This window comes from Ceratotherium simum, chromosome 26, assembly GCF_057802395.1.
Source record: "Ceratotherium simum simum isolate JZ-2026a chromosome 26, ASM5780239v1, whole genome shotgun sequence".
In the NCBI taxonomy this organism is placed as follows: Eukaryota; Metazoa; Chordata; class Mammalia; order Perissodactyla; family Rhinocerotidae; genus Ceratotherium; species Ceratotherium simum.
Genome location: NC_141925.1, coordinates 34,460,584 through 34,477,551, shown reverse-complemented (window position 1 = coordinate 34,477,551; position 16,968 = coordinate 34,460,584). Strand labels below are relative to the sequence as shown.

General features: G+C 41.0%; 1 protein-coding gene across 1 annotated transcript in view; it reads right to left on the bottom strand.

Moving 5' to 3' along the window:
- The window catches only part of SDK1 (sidekick cell adhesion molecule 1), a 917,991-nt gene extending 901,302 nt beyond the window's left edge, over nucleotides 1–16,689 (bottom strand). Inside the window, exon 1 of the mRNA XM_087417496.1 lies at nucleotides 16,393–16,689. The gene's annotated coding sequence lies outside the window, so the exon portion shown is untranslated. The remainder of the gene's footprint in view (nucleotides 1–16,392) is intronic.
- Between the last annotated feature and the right edge of the window lie 279 nt (nucleotides 16,690–16,968).

The window sequence follows — 16,968 nt, the reverse complement described above, 5'->3', positions numbered from 1 at the left end:
AAGGAGAAACCAATTCCTGCACACATGGGAGGAGAGACTGCAAGTAGGAATCCTTAGTGAGGTAGGGAAGAAAAAAGGCCACTCAAAAATAGTAAACCAAGAGCGAGAGGAATGGAAAGAGGCGAGCCCACTCCTGGCAGGCCCCAGGGGAACACAGCTACAAACAAACCCAAGCTGCAGAAATGGGGAAGGAAGATGAAGGCACAGAAGCATCTAAAGCAAGTTAGGAAAAGGAATTCACTCCCCAATGAGTCTGGCAAGTGGAAAGATGAAAACAAATCAAAACACATGAGGACCAATTTCATTTGCTGTAAGTCAATGAATAATATGCCCATTCAGAACCAATATATGTTCCCTTGCTTGCCTTAAAATACTTACTTTTAGAATTTCTACAATTTTAAATTTATAATATGATCCAAAATTATTTATTATGCTTATTAAGTCCCTCCATTTTAAAAGATTTGACTATCGTTTGCTCAAAGAAAAGCAACTCTGGCTAGCTTAAGCAAAAAGGGGGATATACAGTCATGTGTCACTTGACAAGGGTATGCTCTAAGAAATACACCATTAGGCAATTTTGTTCTGAGAACATCATAGAACATACTGAAGGGGAACAAAATCTGCCACCCCAAAATGTGTCTCTTTAACATGAGGATTATTTTAGGTTGATTAGAACACTCAGAAAGTTTTTATTACCCCCCCCTTAACTGCCTAAAAGAATTCAGATTAAAAAACCTGTCTCAGGGAGTGAGCTATCACCTTAGCATAACATGAACTAGGTGGTAGATAGGAAGGAACCTAGAAAAGCCTGATGGTTGGGCTCCCCTCTGTGTTCTTCTGTTTCTGTGCGGCCAAACACTTGTTTCGCAAATGTTTGCTCCTTTTCACCTACCTGTGAATTGCCGTCCTTCCCTTTGAAGTCCCCAACTCTCCCCACACCCAACATCTTCTTTTGTCTTTAGCTGAGGATGGTATTTAAGGTGAGGTTTTTGGCAATTTTACCAAGTTACTTGGTTTTCCTGGGTTTCTCCCATGTATACATGTTGTTAAACTTTTGTTTTTCTGTTTATCTGTCTCACATCAATTTAATTCTTAAACCAGTGAGAAAAACTTAGAAGGGCAGAGGGAAACTTCTTCCTCCTCTACAACACTCACACAAACCTAGATGGTATAGCCTCCTACATGGCTAGGCTATATGGTACTAATCTTACAGGACTACCGTCACATATGCAGTCCACTTCTGACTGAAAAAATGTCATTGTGTGGTGCATGACTGTACTAAACAGACAGACTTGAAGAAAAGCTGAATGTCTGAACTTCAGGATGAGCAAGAACCAGAGAAGCTCTGAGGCTGCAGGGATTTGTAGAGGTATGAAAACAAGTCAATAGATGACACAGCAGAGAAATGACCACTGGGGGCCCCTGCTATGTACCAGGGCCATACTCAGAAAAATGGTACATTTTTGTAAGCCAGGTGTCACCCCAATTACTGCCTACTACACTACGGTATTTGTACATAACTCTCTAATTTACATTTATATTATAGTTAATATAAATTTATTGATAAATTCACACAATTTACATTATGGGAGATCAAAATTGGCCACCTCAAAATATGTCTCTTTACCTTACTTTCTCTGATGGACATTTGACCTCCCCCACTAAATGCCTAAATGAATTTAACTCTAGGTATGGATAGACTGGGAGGGTCTATCCATGCTACACCCATTCTTATCAAAGTTCTGTTTGTCAAACATTTCCATTTGTAAGGGAAATCTCCATTTGTAAAGGTATCTCCCTCTCTGTACTGGGAAGGGGGGGGAGATGACCTTATCTCTAGAAACTCTTATGAGTACTGAAGGAGAAGACTTAAATCTGCATACTCTTGATTGCTGTGCTTTCCGGTCATCTCGGTCATCTCGCATAGCTGACTCCCCCACCTCCAACATCCTCCTTTGTCTATCTGAATATGCTATTTAAGGTGAAAACCTCTGCCATTTGTCAAGAAACTCTGTTTCCCTGGTTTCTCCCATGTATACATGTTATTAAACTTTGATTTTCTCCTGCTATTCGCTCTCATGTCAATTTAATTTGTAGCCCAGTCAGAAAGGACCCGGAGTGAGTAGAGGATAGCCCTTCTCACCTTCAATGTAAAACGTATTTAAAATTCAAATCACTCCTAGTTTTCATTTACAACTACATGCTTCAAATTTTTTGTAGGTAATACCATAAAAAACTTGAATTCATTGAATTGATTTGATATCAGAGTTAGTAGTGGGGGAATTTGACACCAGAAACATAAAACAAAGATTAAACAGCATTAACCAGAAATCGATGGTACAAATGTTTATCAATCCATCTTTCAAAGGAGTTTTTGTTCTTACAATGAGCCTGTAATTTAAGATACTGCATGCCTTTTTCAAACAGATGAACAAAATAAGGCCCAAAACAATAATTTAAGTTCCCTCAAATAGAAAAAACGCCAAACTCGCAGGTCCCCATTAATGCAACCTCAGTCTGAACCACTGAACTACTTCAATACCATATTCCTCCTAAAATCCACTAATACCACATTATGGTAAATAATAATTGCTTTCATAATTTTTAAAAAGTTATAAATGCTTATTATTTTAAACTTAGAACATTCAGAAAAAAAAGAAAAATTTTCCATAAAAGGAAAATTTTCCCATAACACAGAGATAAGCACTTTAGCAGGCTGGTCTATTCCTTCAATCATACTTGCTGCATATATTATAAAATTGAGTAATATATTATCCATTTCTGACTTAATATTATATCCCCATTACTTTTTTTAATATATACTTTTCTATAAGATTTTATATTATTTCTTATTTCAAAAGCAATAAGCCCATTCTAGAAAATCTGAAAATAGAGAAAAGTAAAAGAAAATAAAACATCCATATTTCTACTCACCAAGAGACAGCTGCTATCAATATGTTGGTGTGTTGCCTTCCAGACTCTTTTCTATTTATCTATATGTATGAACGACCCTATGTCAGCAAAACTATTAGACATGTGCTCATGTCTAATACAGAAGGCAGCACAGAGAAAGGACTAAGAACAGGTGCCCCGGAGTCGGCCAGCACTGCATTCAAAGCCCAGTTCCACCACTTAAGTGGGTGACCTTAACCTCTCTGTATCTCAATTTCCTCATCTATGAGATAGGGCTGTCACGAGGATATAAGATACTGCATAGAAAGGCCTTAGCACAGCGCCCAATGTATGAGAAGCACGCAATAAAGACAAGCTATTACACTGTACAAAGCATGCTACAACCTCATTTTTTACCTAATATATTCTGAACATCCTTCCATGTCAATTAGATTAACTTTACATCCTTTTTAATACCAACGTAGTACAGTAGTTTTCTCATGTGCTACATCAGCCACTAGAAATGATGCCAGAAAAATTCAGATTCTCATCATTTTGGTCAGGGTTGTCTGCTGTTGACTAATACACATAGGGACAGAGGACTTCAACCAACCCAACTTGTTCCCTAAAATAGGAGTCAGAGCAGGTTAGGACTCAGTGTTTCTCACCAGTTGATTAGGGAGAAGTCACAGGGCAAATGAGGTTTGGCTGTTTGTTTTTAAAAAATATTTTTAGGGGGGCCACCGCGTGGCATAGCAGTTAAGTGCACACACTCCACTGCTGGCAGCCTGGGTTCGGATCCCAGGTGCGCACCAATGCACCACTTGTCAGGCCATGCAGTGGTGGTGTCCCATATAAAGTGGGGGAAGATGGGCACAGATGTTAGCCCAGAGCCGGTCTTCCTCAGCAAAAAGAGCAGGATTGGCATGGATGTTAGCTCACGGCTGACCTTCCTCACAAAAAAATATATATTTTTATTGTCAATAGTATCTATGATGAAATTCAGTTTATAGAAGAAAGAGCAACTTTTGAAGAAATTGTGGTTTAAAAAAAAAACCTAATATGTATTTTCAGCTAATAAAATGCTAAATTATAAATTTTAAATTGCTACAACTATCCCTCTACACAGAAGCATACCACAACTTAATGTTTCATACCTTTGATTCCACCGAGAACAGCAAAGTATGCTGACGACCTTTGTCTTTCTAACTATAATATTCCATGATACTAGATTTAAGTAATTTTCAAAGTCTAGGAGTTGTTGGTTAAAAACAACAGGCCAATCATATCAAGTTGCCACAAAACTGCAAATGTCTACATTCTCATCTGCCATTAATTCTCATCCATTGAGCTTCTTCATATCTTAACCATGTTCCTCCATATGTTCGTTTTCCTTCAATGTTGTTAAAAGTAGTTTATCCTTGTGCGTTTAATCTAGCTCTCTGATAGCTAAGATCCAAGTGCTATTTTTCCACAGCTAAGACCCCAACTTGGAATGTAAAGGAGGTCATTTGGAACGTGTTGGCTAAACACAAAGGTCTTGATGTTGTGGTCCTTCTATCTGACAAGAATCCTGTTATCCTCTAGACATTGAATTCCTCACTCCTGTTGCTCAGTTTCTTTCTATCTGAATCCTTCATCTTCGTGTTCCCAAGGGCTAATCTGAATCCCCAGACTCGAACATGGCCTGCCTACTTGTATCCCTGCTATGATCCTGTTTAAGCTGATCTCCTAGGTTCTGAACCATCTGTATGGCTTCAAGGGCCCTTAAGGACCAATTATACTGCATTATATTTGTCACTGTGTCTGTCCCAATAAGCTCCATAAGGGAAGGAACTGTGTTTTATTTATTACTGTACCTTTATTGCCCTATACAGTGCCATGCTCACTGAAAGCTTTCAGTGAGCACTGAATAAATGAATGAACTCTGCTCCCTCACTCTTAATCTGTCCACTCTACAATATTAATAGAAACTGCTAATGCTCACTCTTCTCAAACCACAAGGCATATATATATGGAGAGAGAGAAGGGGGCGGGGGGAGAAAGACTTTGAGGGACACATTGCTTCCTATCACTTAGCACTTTGCTATTTGCATTTCACTCCTTCCTTCTGGTTTCAATTTCTTTCTTCTTGAGGTACACCTTTTAGTAGCTCCTTCAGCAAACGTCTATTAGTGATCAACTTGGTCTTTATCTGCAAAGCCTTTATTTCACTCTTACTCTTGAATATTACTTCTTATGGATACAGAATTCCAGGTTGGTGGTTGATTCCCACCAATCTCCCCAGCACTTGGAAGATGTTATTCAGTCATCTGCTGTGAATAAATTTTGCCTGCCAGTCTAGACAGTGACTTTCCTTAAGTTGCTTTTGTCTTCTTTCTAGTGTTTCACTACAATGTGTCTAGGTATGAATTTATTTTTATTTACCCTGCTTAGGGTTCACTGTGCTTCTTGGACCTAAGAACTCAGGCCTTGCATTTACTACGGAAAATTCTCAGCCATTCTATCTTTGGATAGTGCCTCTCCCACTCTATTTCTCTTTCTGGAAGCTCACAGAAGGTAATATTGGACTTTCTCATACTAAAGCTCATGAGTTTTAACCACTCATATTTTACACCTCTTTATATCACAATACTATATTCCAAGCAATTTTCTCAGATCTCCTTAAAGATCAATAGTTTTCTCTTCAATTGTATCTACTCACCTGTTTAACCTGGCCATTGAGGTTACCTTTATTTAATGACCATAATTTTATTTCTATAAGTTCTATTTGGTTCTTTTCCAAATCTGTGTGTTCTTTTTCTAATCTGTGATGTTCTTTCATTCTAGTCTTACTCCTTTATCTCTAATAATTTTAACCAAGTTATCTCTGTCCTATGTCCCAGGAGCACCTCCTGGACTACCAATTCTCCTATTTACAACATCTGCTGACTCTTCTTCATAGTGATTCATTTCCTTGGGTGGCAATTTTTTATTGCAAGTTCATCTTTAGCATGAGTCATTTCTTCTACAAGAATCCTAAGTTTTTCATTTGCTCTGCAGGACAGTTTCACATTTACTTCTGAGAGCTCCACTGGTTTCTATAGTTCTGGCCCAGATTTTTGTGCTAATTTCTCAGCTTGAGGGTTAGTTGCACTGTAAGAAATGTTAAATTTTAACCCATCCCCAATGTGAAGTACAGCCTTCAGGTTTAGATGATTCTTTCTATTTATTTTTTATTTCTAATTATGCAAAACCCCAGAAAGACAGCACATTTCTCTGCACTTCCTCACACTAATGGGGAAGGTTTTTCTAGTCTTTTCACAGATGGGACACTCCTCAAGGTTTTATGCAGGAGACCTGAACCCACCTTCCTTCTTTATGCAGACCTACGGCCATGTCTCCTGTTCCTTTATGAGACCCTCAGGACTAAACCCTTGAGGGCTACATGCAGATCTGAAGGCACCTCAGGCTTTGAGATCCCGATTATGCCCTGGCTTTGAGATCTCTTTTCAACTCTGGCTCCTGGGATTTCCTGGTCTATCAAGCTAGGAATGCTTCTGTTTGTCCCTGTTAAATTTTGTCCACCCTTTCTGTGTGTTTGCTGCCAGAGCTGATAGAGAGGACTTCCACCCCCGCCCTGCTGCAATGTTGCTAGAAGCCTCCATTAGTCACAAAATATGAAACTGTGAAATGATCACTTCAGAGAATTGTGATGATTACTTACCGTTTTGCCAGATGACAACAGCCCCCATTTTTTTTCAGCCTAAAGAACAGTTTTCAAATTGGAAAAAATAAATATTCCCAAGGCATTTTAAGATCACTTTGTCACTACACGCTTCAAATGCCTTCACGGTTCTCTTCCTGAGAATTTCAACAGTATGAGAACATACCTGGTGGCTCCATTTTCTAACTCCCATTCAGTAATCAACATCAATCTGCTTTATACTCCTACAACACTAGTGAAATTGTACTCAAAAAGATCAACATTTCCCACCTAACCAACAAATCCAGTAGCCTTTTCTTGATCCTCATCTTATTCACCTTTCTGCAGCAACACTGACCACTCCAATTTTTTCCACCTGAGTATCACCCCAGTTTAAATACTTATTCCTATATTATCACAACCATTCTCTAATTCGCTCCAATTTCTTCCTCCTTCAATTTATCCAGTAAGTCAGAGCCAGATTAACATTACTATACTCTAGTCATGTCAACTGTTCATACTCCCCACTCTGTCCTACAGTGGTTCATTAATACCAATTACTTTGAGAAAAGATAAATAAGGCATGATTCCTGTCCATGAAAGTGTAAATACCACCACCTAACACTTACTGGATGCATGCTATTGACTTGATAAGGTGCTAAACATCTTACCTATGATCATATCAATTAATCCCTACAATAACTATATGAAGTAGGTGCAATTATTATACCTACTTCAGGGATGAGAAATAATGCTTAAAGATTAAATAGCCAACCCAAGAAAGCACAGCTAGCAAGTTGCTGAGTCAGTTTTATTTTATGCCAAGCCCATCCTCTTAAACAATATGCTATACTGTCTCCACAAATATTTATATCAAAATCCCAGACTTCTCCTCTCATTGCAAAACTCATCTATCCTAACACCTTCTTAACAGCTCTGCTTGGATGCCTCAAAGGTACCTCACATTAATACATTCAAAACCAAAATCATGATCGTACTGCCCAAACTGAGGTAGCCTAACATCAAGGAATGACTGCCCTCATCAACTAGTCATGTTAGCCAAAAACCTGGACAACACCCTTGACATATTCTCACCCTCCATACCCAACCTATTACCAAAGCCTGTCCACTTTTTTGCCTCCTAAATCTCTCTACTCCATCCACCCCATCCATGCACAGTGCATCTCCAACACTATCACTCTGACCTAAGCTACTACATTATCTCACCTCAACTGCTGATACAGCCTAACTTGTCCACCGTCATTCATTCTGGTTTCTCACAACCCATTCTCAATTTTGCAACCACGATGTTTTTTCCTCAAGACTATGCTTTTAAAATACAAATCTGATCATTTCACAGATTTTAGACTCAGGACCAAAGCTTTAAGTTGATCTTTATTTCAGGGCCTGAAGCAATAGGAATGTAAAGACTGGTGACAGCTGGGTTTCAGCCACAAAGAGAAAGCCAATTTTCAGTGAGTCAAGAATGACACCAGCACAGGACAGAAGCAAACTGAGATGAGGGCAGTACCTGAGAGGTTTCGAACACTTGGCTCTAGTTATTCCTGTGGTGGAGGTGAATCCTAAATTTGCCAAGTTTCAAGGTATTCTTCTTGTTACACTGTGATACCCCAGGATGCCTCCAATAAAATCCTTTTTTTCTTAAAAGTAGTTCAGATTGAGTTTCTAGCATGCAATCAAGAGTCTTAGCTAAGGGGAAAAAAAAAAAACCTCAGAAGAGCCAAGAAAACACTTAGAAAAAGGGGACATGCCTAAAGGGCAAAAATAAAACAAATTCTACACAAAGTAAAAATACCCATGGCCAGAAATACATATATATATATATATGTTCAACGTTTGTAAACTCATGTATCTCCTCTCGTTTTAAGGTGTTACATAAAATGTTGTAGGGTAAAAGCCATGTTTTCTTTTATGTTCTGCAAATCATCACAGCTTACTGTAGAGCTAAATGCTGAATTAAAAAGTTAGAAGTAAAAGCATGACTATACAATAATATAAATCATAAAGTTGCAGCCTTGGAAACCCACTCCCTCTGGGAACAGCTTAGACATGCGTTCATATAAAATGTCTTTTTCTAGTAACACTTTACCACTATTCTATTTTCCGGTTGTGATTTGCATTGTCAGGTACTATAAACTCACTTATAGCCAAGAACTTTATATATTACATAAGTATACTGAAAGTAGTGCACCATGAAAGGAAAAAAATAATCAGCTGTGGAAACTACAGATTATATCATATATAAACACTTTTTATGTTGCCATCTGGTGGTTCATGTATTAAATCAACACTAACACCCATTGTATAGACAGGCTCGGTCCACAAAAACCAATCTCCCATTCTTTTTGTATCACATCTAACACCTAGGGAGAAGTCAAGATAGAACTGAACTTCACTTTGAAAATAGGCCTTCTTTCATGAGAAAACCATGAACACAAAATAAATTAGGGATCACACCAAAGAGAAGAACCCACAGACACTACCATCTCTGGAGATGATCATCTTTAACCAAGGATAACAGGTTATACCTATGCGATATAAGTTATAAAATCCCTCCTTACCCCAAATCTAAATTTCTCCTAACCAGCCTGCTTAGGTTGCTATAATTCCCACCACCAATTATTCTTAACAAAGGCAACTACTGGCACTCCCCAAGTAGCCATACTCCTCTTTGAGTCACCATAGTCAGTCTTTGGTTACCTCCCTGTATTTTTTTTCTTGGAAAGATCATTCACCTTTGTAAAATCAAGCTTATATATTTAAGAGCTTCTAAACCTGTCATGATAAGGAATCATGTTTAGAATAGAGAGGCGAGTTCTGAAAGTGAGAAAAGGCAACAAAACATTCACCAAAGGCTAATTTTGTCTATGTAATAATATGGGCCCAGGAGTCTAGCCTATTCTCCCAAGCCTATATCTCCAAAGGCTGGCCTCGTCAGTTTAAAAAAAACATGAAAATAGCAAAGCCAAAAACACTGCAGAAACTATTGTCTTAGCCCATGTTCAACAAGCTAATCTCCAAACATCAGTAACTTAATAGATTTGACTGATATATCTGCTGTCAAAAAAATTGGATTATTTAATTGACAGCTATGTTATCTTCACTAGACATTGTCTGTATGTCAGAGTACCAGATAAGCCTGTTAAAGTGAAAAATAATTCTTGTGTTAATTTTGAGGGCCTTCTGATTTACCAGATGTCCCTAATGAAGACAATTAACCAACATAACATTAGGTTGAGCACAGAAACATAATAGACACATCTACTAATCTCTTTAATTACTGATGGTCACTGTCCAGCAAATATAAACATTCTCATATCCACCACTATTTCATCTTTTTTAATTTCTCACTGCATTAATTATCTCCAGTAGATGTCAATTAGTCTTGCCCTTTCTTCTTCTAGCCATTTAAATAAATAAGAATATCTCACATTGTAAGGAAATTTATTTTTCCAAACTTCAGGCTTACACTGATAAATTATGGCACTAATTCATTTTACAGAACCTAAAATTTTGAGCGTGAACCATGTTCAGGTTAGAGTAAATACATCATGTGTTAGACGGCAGCACCTAAGGAGGAATATTATATTGCATCTTAGTTGTCTTCAACATTGTAAATACACTGGCAAAAGTAAAATGAAGAGAATTAGGTTCTAAGAGCTAAGACATATGGAGTTATAGAATCCCCAGACAGGAGACATACTTACAGAGCCTGGTGAAGGGCAGAAAGAATATGACAACACACCGATGATCAGAGAATCAGAGCAGAATAATTTTGAAGATCTAGTCTAACCCTCAATTTTTACAGGTGAGAAAATAGATTCAGAGAAGCTAACCGACTTGCTCATATTGCAAGTTAGTTACAGAATGAAATAAAAACAAGGTCTACTGACCCTTAGTCCAAGCCTTTTCCATTCACCACATCCCTGTTTCTAGGAAAGCTTTATAAAAATATTCTCTCTTTCCCATAATATCCACAGGAGACCCTGAGGGCAGGGGGACTGAGCTCAGGCTAAGGCAATGAGTCTCTGGCTTTCGAGCTGCCTGTCAGGAGTTCAGACCACCTAAATACTAGAATAGCAAATATATAAATAAGAAGTGTTTCCTAAAGCAGTGCTCCCATAACATCATTTTTAATTTTTGTATTCGAGTACAGTAAAAGTAGTGTCAATATAATGAAGCTGTAAGACTAATAACAATATATTTCTCCAGAATAGGTCTCAGGTATGGGATCCATAACTGGCAGATAGGTATCTGTCAAACTACGACCGACTTGCACTTTTCAGGGTTTCATTGAAAAACTTAAGACTAATTTCTATCTGCTATTACAAAAGGATGATGGGAGGCGCCATATTCGCAGTCCCAGTTGACAAAATATATTCTCCCTCAGGATCATAGGTAAAAATGTTTATAATTTCCTTTTTATTACAAGACATTTACAAATTTAGGGGGAAATTTGTTTAAGCAAATGTCTCATAGAAATGGTGAAGTCAAATTAATCAGAATAAAAGAGACTATACGAATTAAAATGCTCAGTTACATTAGGTAGAAACATATCATCACTTACTAGAAGTGTTTACCCAGATAAAAAAGTAAAAGTGTTGATGTAAGTTTATTATTTTTTTAAAGATAATTCTACTTTAACTCCTCTTTATAGTATGTCTTCTAACCTGATTTTCATTCCCCACCCTCAGCTTTACTCAACTTTCAGGGATTTCTACTTAACGGGTCTACTCTTACAACTACTGCTTTTCTTACTTCTTAAAAAAAATTTAAGCCATGACCTAGTCAAAATCTAATTTCTGCCTTTTCACTCTGGGTGTGTGTTCCATTCTCTAATGGAACACCATTAATGTCAACCAACATTACCAGTATCTGATCTCAGGGACACCTCAAGGAAGGTCCCAAATCACAACAAAAACAAGCAAGGACTGTTAGGATGGAAATAACATACAGGCAACTGGTAAGTAGAACTTAACTACATCATATTTGATTCCACTTAATTACCCTCTTGTCAGTGTCCTTATTTTACTCCAATATTTAAGGGCAGCACAGCAAACTTCCTGGCTAGGTACAATCCCAGTATGTAGATAAACTTAACTGTGGTTAGATAAAACATATGCTAAAGCAAACTAACAAATAAAAGATCTGTCCCTTACAAATCCTATCACTTTATTTTCATTCAAAGGACTTAAATGCATGTATTTGAGTGCAGATAAAAGAATTTTCCAAGTGTTTCTCAAAGAAATGGTTGGTACACTCCCAGGGGTCAATTCTGGGGTATTTGAATCTGCCAACAGACTGCCACACCCATTCTCAGTTGGAATTTGAGAGCTACATTACGAAAAAAAATTTCTTTGGAAAGAAAAACACCAAAATGGAAACAGTCATTTTATCATGGGAGAGGGTTAGGTATATGCAGGGGGGTTGTGTGCACTCCTTTTCTCTATTTTCCAAATTGTTTAATGTAATTTTTATTGTTTTACAATCATAACAGTAAATAAGGTAACTTGAAACTTGAGGTCACGTAACTCAATACAGCATTTAGAAAACATCCACCGCCATCTTCCCTTTGGTATTGATCAGATTGCTCTCCCTCCCCACACAAAGCTACAGACCACATGGGAGACCCTCTAGCCACTGGTTACGAACGGAGACCGTGGATCAGGCAGCCTGCTTTCCATTCTGGCTCTATCACTATCAGTCCTGGGGCCTTAGGCAAATCAGTTCACATCTCAGTGCCTCAGTTTCCTCACAGGTAAAATGAGTAAAAAATGCTACCCACCTCTCAGGGGTTGTTGTCAAGAGTACATGAGCCCACCTGTAAAGCACCTAGTGCTTGGCACACAAAAGGGATCAACAAAGGTTAGCTCCAGGTGGCTAGATATTAGACTGCATAGATGGTGATAACTGCTTATTATTGGATTTACAAGACAGTTACCAACCAAGTGGCCAGTTGCCATCTGCTAAACAGGCTGTGGTCTAATCAAATTTAATCAGTAACTATCTGAACACTTACTAAGTGTAGCACTGTCTATGAAGACTTTAAGGGGGCAGGGAGTCTGAAAGTTAAGTTCCAGTTGAAACTCAAATTACAAAGTTGAGGGGAAGGGGGTCCAGGGGTAAGAGGAAAGGGGGAAACAAAGCACTTCTGGGGTAATGGGAAGCCACAAGGGTCTAAAAGGAAGCTCAATTTGTAGTGAACCCAATTAACAGTGTTGTGATTTCTCCAGCAAACCACTAGCAGAGAAGCCTAATGAGTAGACTATCCCTTATCAGGGAATTTGCCTGATAAAAATAATCCAGGCAGAGGTCTAGGTAGGAATCCAGACCACAGGGAGTCAGGCTAAAGATGACAGAGATGGGCGAGACTACAGGATTGACCAACACAAGGATAAAACCATTAACACAAAGATACAAGAATCACCTTTCTTAAATGCACAAATTCACACTCCAGAGACCCTCCAGGTGGGAGGTGGAGCCCAGATGACTGTGTTTTAAAATGTCACTGGTGGGGCCGGCCCCGTGGTGTAGCGGTTAAGTGCGCGTGCTCCGCTGCTGGTGGCCCGGGTTCGGATCCTGGGCGCGCACCGAGGCACTGCTTGTCAGGCCATGCTGTGGCGGCGTCCCATATAAAGTGGAGGAAGATAGGCACAGATGTTAGCCCAGGGCCAGTCTGCCTCAGCAAAAAGAGGAGGCATGGATGTTAGCTCAGGGCTGATCTTCCTCACAAAAAAATAAAATAAAATAAATAAAATGTCACTGGTGATGCTGATGCATACCCCAGACCAGCACAAAGTAGGAGCTCGACAGTGTCAGTAGGAATAAACAGAACAACTGACTAAAAACTTGGGGAGTTTCTAAACCTCCCTTTGACCAGGTCAAACCTCAAGTCAATTAAAACAAATTCCGGGAATGAGATCCAGGCCTTAGTATTGTTTAATGCTCCCCAGTGACTCTAATAAGTTTGAGAGACACGGTTCCAGGAAGTCAGCAGGGGGGAGAATGAGGAAAAACATAAGGCACTCTAAGTTAGTGATTCTCAAACTCTGGTGTGTATCAGGATCACCTGGAAAGCAAGCTGTGGCTCACTGAACAAAAGGAGCTGGCCCTCTACAGGTTTACCAAATTCCCCAGGTGATGCTGATACACAAAGTTCGAGAACCATCATTCTAAGTGACTGGAAATAACTCCAAAGGAGAAACTGAGAACCATGAAAAACCCCAAAGCAGTAACTGAGAAGAGCATTCGTACCCCTCTCCGCCTAACAAGAGGCTGTACTGAACGTGATGAGAATCAATAAGCCTGTCGAAGGTCCAGCAGTAAAGCTAGGGCACCACAGACTTCACACACACTATACTTGTGACCCTGACATCCTTCGCCTCAGAAGGCATCCTTCTAAAACACTCAGGTCCGGCTCGTTGGTGGACAACATAAAGAAAGCATGCATTGCCACCTGCCTTTCAGAATTAAAAACTTGGCTCTTTAGGAATCTAGAAAAGTCACAAACAAATGCACACCAATAAGCAGAGTATATACCTCAGAAATTCTCATTACCATGTAGAAAGAAGAAACCCCAGGACTATTAAAGTTACATTTGGAAGAACTAAACCTGGTGTTTCACATAATGGTCAATTATGTACTCTGCTCTTGACTTAGACTATGTAACTACATGTAACTTTTACTGGTCAATATTATACTTATTTTCTCCCAAGATATCATAACCAAGCCTAATCACATGAAACACCACTAGAAGAAAACACATAAAGAGAAATTAGGAATTGCTTCACCTAGCTACATAGTAATACAGTACTTATGACTAGTTCCAACTTAGTGGTAAGTATCCCATTTAGAACGTTACATTTTATCTGATAAGATTCAAGAGAATACATTCCCCCTTCAAAAGACCAACTCATCATCCCATCAGAAATCTCTATAGCAGCACCAAAATTTTCATTTTCAAGATACATGAGCTTTTGTCAAATGGTGACATCTCCCCTGTAGTATGAATTTTCAATATGATATAAAAAATGATGGATATATTATACATTTCACAGAGAACAGAAACCTGTCAATGAACTCAAAATTTGTGACAACCTATTTGAAATTTTACACTAAAAGATCCGTACACTTTATAAACCATATAAATGTAAAACAGGTACCAATGTTTTTACTGGTGAGAAGGAATAAAATATTCCTCCCTAACAAAGTTTGACTGCTGTCTCAGTATGTTTTTTCAAAAAATTAATGTATTTTCATCAACTTTATGTTAAAGTGTGACACGTTATACAGCCTTCAAAGTGCAACTGATAAAAACTTGAAATCGTGTAATATACTTCAAAACAAAGCCAGCAGATTTTTTCCCACCATTTGAACTTGTGCACAAATCTTCAAAGGTATAAATGTACACAGCTTACTGCAAAGTGCAAGTCACTGTTTAAAAAAAAAAGGAAAACTTAATAATAAACACCATTTCTATTTTAAAGGTCATCCCTAAGTGATTTAAATTTCTTCATTTGAACCTGGCTTCTCTGGCAATCTACAGATGCCTTTTTACAAAATGACTTAATAAATGCTTTCCTACCAAAGCCAGTCATTAAGCAAAAAGAAGCAAAATAAGTGAAATGAAAATTTTCCAAGTAATGGAGGAGTTAAATTAACCAGAAATATGGCAATTTGTTTTCCTGTAGCAAAACATGAAAGCAGGCATTTATGAAAGCCTGGGGGAGGGGGCGGGGAGGACCACAATCAGATAACCTTAGGTTAGCATTAACAAAAGAATTATGAGTTAGCTGCCACACTATCGGATACGAGTTTTGAGTTCATACCTTTAAAACGTTATTACATTTAAATACTATGTTGCTACACATAAATCATCTTCCCTGGACACTGAGCACCGCTAATTTAAATTGAGTGCTCCCACACTGCGTCCATCTCAGCTCCTTACCGCGCTAGTAGTATTCCACCAGACAGCTAAGGAACCCAAACGCCAACTGCCTAAACTGCCAACAGCAACACAGCTACTCTCATCTCACAAGACCTCACCAAAAGGACATATTAACACAGTCATTTCTGCATTTTGTTGTTGTTGTTGTTTGCTCATATCTTTCTTCTTTTCAGACAAGCAAACTTCACTGAAAAGGGATGCTCACTAGCCTGGAGTACACGCCAGGATTTTTTAAAGGATCCAGATTTAGGAGGGAAAGCTCGGTTCATGAGATTTTCCCTCTCCCTTTTCAAGCGGTCATTTGGAATCACCAGATGGGCTGCACCTACTTAGAGACCCTCCACTGTATTCTCAAGAGGCAGGAAACAAAGCCGAGCGGAAAAGCTGTGGGCGCCGAAAGTTTTGGTCTCTCCACTGTCTGGCACCCACCTGGGGTCGGGCGGCGGGCCGGAGGGATTCCGGGGCCTGGGGAGGACGGGCCCCGGGGACAGGGCTGCAACAGGCGGCGCCGGGTGCCCGACACCTGGTACTGGGAAGCCTGGCGCTGATGCGAACGGGAGTCAGCTACACACCCACCCATCTCGATCACTGCAACGCTCCAAGGAGCGCCGGCGCCCAACTTAGCAGGTTTGGGGTTGCACGGCTTCGCTTCACAGAATGAAAAGCAACCGGGGTGCATCCGGAGCGGCCCCGCGCGCGCAGGAACGAGAAGGCGCAGCGCGGCAACCCCTCGCCCCCTCCGACCCGCGGCCGCAGTCCCGCCCGGGGGCCCCACCGCCCGGCCCGCGGAGGGAGGAAGGAGGTCGGCAGCGTCCCCACCGGCCGGCCGCCCCGCGCCCGCTCCTACCTTGCGCCAGCGCCCGGAGCAAGTGCAGCTGGAGCGCCAGCAGCGCCCACCATCCGCGCCGCCGGCCCGCGCTCAACTTTGTCAGCGGCCGCCCGCCGCGCCGGCCCGCGTCCTCGCCGGGGCTCTCGGGCGCCGCGCGGGCTCCGCGGGGCCGCCGCCGCCGCTCGGGGCCGGGCAGAGACCCCGCGGCCGCCCCGGGCCCGCTGCGCCGCCGCCGGCCGCCAGCCGGGCGCCCAGGGCCATGCCAAGGAGCCGCCGCCCCCGGCCTCGGGCCCCGCGGGCGGGACAGGCGGGCGGTGGCCTCTCAGCCGAGCGCCCGCGGGGCGGCCAGGTGTGGGGCCCGGGCAGCTGGCGCCGAGGGGCGCGGGTGGAAGAGAAGTTGTCAGCGGGGGAGATGCCCGTCACGCCGCCCCCAGCGCCCCCGCGGCAGGAACGCCCGGGCCGCGCCGCGTCTTCCGAAGGGTCCGGCGGGCGCTGAGGAGATGCCGCCGCCGCCCCCGCCCAGCGCTGAGGAGAAAGTGCGCCCGCCCGCGCGCCGGCGCTCGCCCTCCGCCGCCGCCGCGCCCCATTCACAGC